This window comes from Xiphias gladius, chromosome 14 (assembly GCF_016859285.1).
Source record: "Xiphias gladius isolate SHS-SW01 ecotype Sanya breed wild chromosome 14, ASM1685928v1, whole genome shotgun sequence".
Classification (NCBI taxonomy): Eukaryota; Metazoa; Chordata; class Actinopteri; order Istiophoriformes; family Xiphiidae; genus Xiphias; species Xiphias gladius.
The window spans coordinates 9,663,009-9,668,283 of record NC_053413.1 but is presented as its reverse complement, the minus strand read 5'-3'; positions in this window follow the sequence as shown (position 1 = coordinate 9,668,283).

The following is a 5,275-nucleotide window of genomic DNA, read 5'->3' as shown; positions in this document are numbered from 1 at the left end:
CACAGCAGCATTGCTGAGGGGCACATGTTCTACTGAGACCAAGAAATGGTTCTCTAACTTGTCAATATAAACATTCACACACTTTAATTTGTCCTACTGTGACCGAACAACACACATTAACAGGACCATTTCTGGACATGCTGGTGCCCTACAACAGACATCCCCTGGCCCCAGTGGGGGGACTGGTTTTTTCATTGTAACTTTACTCAGCTTCACTCAACTTCTGGTTGGTACCATGTCATCTGCGTCCTCAATTAGCACCTTTAGATGAACACTGATCCCTGTTAGGCCCTGGTTTTAATCATATTCAGGATATGATGGAACATAAGAAACCTGGTTTTCATATCCCTGTATGAATCATTATTTCATTCTTTGACGGTCTATGCAGAAGTGCCTTTGACTCCTCAACATCCTAGACAGTCTCTGTCCTTTCTGTGTTCAAGTGCAGGTGTTATCTGTTTTATGCATGTCTACTACTGACACTGGTTTCATGTATTTTGTGGTTCCAAGGGTCACTTGTTTTTTCTAGTATTAAGCACAGGGGGGTGTTTTTGATAGCTGTCATTCCAGGAGCAAACATCCGGATTTATAGCTGATACCTATTAATCCATTTATTGGTTTTGATTTCGATCCTGTGGATCAATTTGGGATTCATCCTTACTTACATTGTAATCCGGGGGGGGTGATTGAGTATTATTATAGGCTAGCTTATGTTAAACCTACTTTCTACACGACTGTTGAGGAAGCACCTGCGCACATAGTATTCATCCGCGTCTGATTTATGAGTCTTAGACCTGTGTGGATCATGTTATGATGTTTGCATTGGACACAGGTAACATTGTTATTGATTCATAGCTCTTGCACAGCTGTATGCGCAAGTGAACTCCGGCGTCAATATACAAGGGGCAGTAAGCAGGTTAATGATATGACAACGAGAGTCAGCCCCCGATAGTGTCCATCTACAGAGACAGCCTTTGGCCTTCTCTCTGTATCAGGTGTTTAGAGAAGAGTGAGCACCGATCTGGGTGGCGGTATGGGTCGTAGGCCCAGGAAGAACCCATTACATTTTGGGGAGAGACCTGGATCATTTACTGGCCTTGGCGGAAGTATGCGTTCTACTGAGTGCCCTTCTAGTTTGTTAATGGGTTTATAAAATGTTGTGTTTTCTACACGAGTTGTTGTGTTCTGGGCCATCATACTTTAGGAGACAACACATACTGTAAGTGAGTCAAGTCGGTTATAATTATGTTCACCATTTCAGTTTTTGTAGTTTTCAGCATTTGCTGCTTCTTCCACTGGGTTACTCTTGTGCTTATGCATTTACTCAACATGTGATCTTAAGACTTAATATTTCATGTGGCAATGCCAGGATTGCTCGACATTGTGTCAATTTGAGCTCCATGGCAACAAAGTCTTGCTGGACAACATCATCAAAACTGGCAGAAACCAATAACGGACCCACAGTGAGTACTGCATCCCTTGTAAGGGCGACATCAGAAAATGATGCAGGATCGAAGGGTCGGATGTTATGAAAGACGAAGGAGGTCTGGATGCAAATTGTGTCTGTGTGCGTGACTCTCAGTCTCCAGAGGTATGTACTGATTTGTCTGCTTTACTAATCTCGTCCTTCCCTTGCCGAATGATAAGTTCGCCAATTTCCGCAGGGGGTGTGTCTCTTTATCCTCTGTTTGTCGCACTACATCATCCTTCATCCTAGATTCTCCTCTCACACCTTGTACAATGCATCCATTACCAGCCGGTGAACTGGAAACAAATGAGCTGAAGGAGGATTAAAAACTAAAGACGCTGTGTTGTGCCAGTGTTTGGAATGTACGCCTTGCGTACATAATGAATTGCATTCATCTGGTTTAGCTGAAGAAAACATGAATCATAAAATCTTGAGATACAGCTTTCATTTTAGTTTGTTCCCTTTTAATTTGTGCAAATTGCCTCCAGATTCCTCATATCTGCTTTCTCCAAATTCAGCCAGAAGCCTTGGAAGTAGCTACTTGATCGCCCACTGTGTGGTGTGAGCAGTGCTGATAAAGTGCTCATTACTGTTCATTTAGCGAAAGATCCCCTAGAGACTTCATCTGCCAATACGGATGGAGAATAATTACTGAGGTTTCAACTATAGCTGGGATACCCAGTCTGGATTTGCTACAAAAGCCTTGCAGCCAATCTACATTTGCTGTCAAAAACTGTGGAAGGAACACATGAAACAGAATATATTTTCCACTGCAGCAAAAGTCCATATATCAAAAGTTCATCCTGACCTTACAGCAAAAAAGCGAAAAAAAAAAGCGCCTGAAAAGCGAGGTTCATGAGATGAATATAAGTACATAATACACTCTCTTCTCTCCTTTCTCACCCTCATAACACACACACAGACACACACACAAAAACAGTTAACAGATGTAAAGGCGGTCACACAGTCTTTCAGAAGTGTGTTGATGCCTCTTACCACATTATGTGACTGTTTTAATGAGAGATGAGTCTGTGACCATGGTTGATGATGAGACTCCACAACAAAAGCTGCTTGTCAAAAGCACTGATGTGACTTGGGACGCAAATACTTTCTGTGAAACTCAAAACAACCTTGAGATGAAGAGTGTGACTTTAAGAAAGCGCAGGTTTCAACTGATTAATAGAGGAGGCTTAAAAAAGCAAGTAATGTTTTGAAACATTTTTCGGTAGTTTTTTGTTAATTTTACCAGCATCCTAAACTGTAAACGGATTTCATCTGATTGCTGTAAACCCAAATGTTTTCAGTATCTCCAGAACATATCAATTGGGAAATACACACCTCTTAAGCTGAGGTGTGTCCTCTGTCTGTAAGGCTGATATCCAACTGACAGTAATTTCTCCTACCTCACTAACAGAAAACAATGTGGTCAAACGTAATTTAAGTTCCAGCCTAACTGTAGATAAGTAACAAGAAAGCTGTAGAATTTTGAAGTATTATCACCACTGATCATCAAAAATTTTTTCAGTTAAGGAGCGGTGGAGGTTAAAGTAGTCAAATCCTATTCTTAATTAGATGTAGAATTTTAAAATGGGCTCTCAAAGGTCAAAGGTCTTAAAGGTGAAAATCATATACAAAAAATTCAATAAAAGCTGCTTTTTTTCTGGCCACTTGGGGGCAGCAGAAACAAGCTGTAAACACAACACTGTGTTTCTGAAACTTCTGAGCTCCTGGGATTTTCACAGACAACTGTCTCTAGAGTTTAGTCAGAATGGTGAGAAAGACAAAAAACATCCAGTGAGTGGAAATTCTGCGAACATGAACATGTTTTTGATGAGAGGTCAGAGGTGAATGGCCAGACTGGTTTGGAGCTGACAGAAAGGCTCTGTTAACTCAGAGCACCACTCTTTACAACTGTGGTGAGTTGAAAAGCATCTCAAAGCACAACACGTCGAACCTTGAGGCAGATGGATGGGCTACAACAGCAGAAGCCCACATCAGGTTCCGCTCCTGTCAGGCAAGAACAGAAATCTGAGGCTGCAGTGGGCACAGGCTCACCACAACTAGACCAAACTAGACAGTTGAAGACTGGAAAAACAGCCTGGTCTGATTAATCTCGATTTCTGCATAGGCTGCAGATGGTAGGGTCAGAATTTGGCATCCACAGCATGAATCCATGGACCCAGTCTGCCTTGTGTCAACAGTCCAGGCCTTTGGTGGTGGTGTTATAGTGTGGGGAATGTTTTCTTGTTACAATTTGAGCCCATTAATACCAGTCAGTCATGGTTTGAGCGCCATGGCCTGTCAGAGTATTGTTGCTGACTATGTGCATCCCTTAATGCCCCCAGTTTACAGTCTTCTATTGGCTACTTCAAGCATGATGATGCACCATGTCACACAGTTAAAAGCCGCCTAAAGCTGTTTTCATCGACTTGACAATGAGTTTAGTGTACTTCAATGGCCTCCCCAGATCTGAAACCAGATCTGTTTCCAATATCTTGTTGAATCCATCCACAAAGAACTGAGGCTGTTTCGCGAGAAAAGGGAGGCCCTACCCGGTAATAGTATGTAGTGTTCCTAAGAAGGTGATTGCTAAGTTAACGATAACCTTATTGGCAAACTTGTAAACAAATAGTTGTTTACACATCCAGTAGGTACGTAGCAAGGTTTGCATTCACTTGGAGTCATGTTTCTGTCTACCTGTCCAAATTTATGTCCAATATTTACCCTTCGCTGTACACTTTTGGTAACCAAGAACTCCTGATAAAAACACCTGGGTCTTAGCCGCTAAATTCTAAAGTATGTTTAATATAACTTGGCTGTTTGGTGCTGGGGAAGTAATGTAGATTTATCAAAGTTTTACTCACGGAAAACAGCTGCCTGCTGTATCCGTAAAAGATGTTGATTAGAGCTGTGAGTGTTAACCAAAACAATGAGCTGAAAGATGCTAAAATGCTCTGTAGAGCTGAGGGGAGCTGTAGAGTTGGATGATAATTCTCTGAGTTTTTCCGCTATGGGTGAGTCCTTTAAAATACAAGCTGTCATGGGATTCATTGCTAATATGAAAATATTGATTATAGCTGCTTTACATAAATGTAAATAATAAATAAAAGCATAATATACTGATGCTTTAAACAATTGCAAAACAAAACATACGAGTCAGTTTCAGAATCTATCAAGTAACTTCAGTACTTGTAGCTACTAAATGAATGTACTTAATTGGGGAAAATTTACAGTAATTCAGATTAAGTTTCTGTCCCTACATCTATACAATGACCTGTACAATTGCTCTACACAATTAACTCTTGATAATCCCTTATTACAGAGCTGCATCCTCCGTTACAACTCCTGTTCCTTGCTGACAGCGTCTGTATTTTATTTCAAGTAGCATTTCTTCTGCTAACATTTACAGAATGACTAAACGGTGTCGCATTAACAGAATTTTTTTTTTTTTTTCATATTTACAGTAGTTGTTTTTTTGTCAACATTACAGTGGGCTAAACTTTACACCCTAGGTTTGACTCACACTCATTAATTCAAGGTGAAGAGTTAGTCAAGAGGAAGTAAAATTGGGATTTTCACTACATTGTGACTTAAATCAGTACGTAATTGTTCAGTTGGGTTGAGATCTGGTGACCGGGGTCATGGCCTGTGATGCACATCATTTTCATAGTCGAGGCTCAACTTGTTCTATTGGTAACCGTTTCCTTTCCCCATTACTTGGTCATATTCATTCTGTCAAGAGAGAATACAACCTAAATGAAACTAATGAGAAAAAATATTGATAAACTACAACAGGCAGCACAAGTG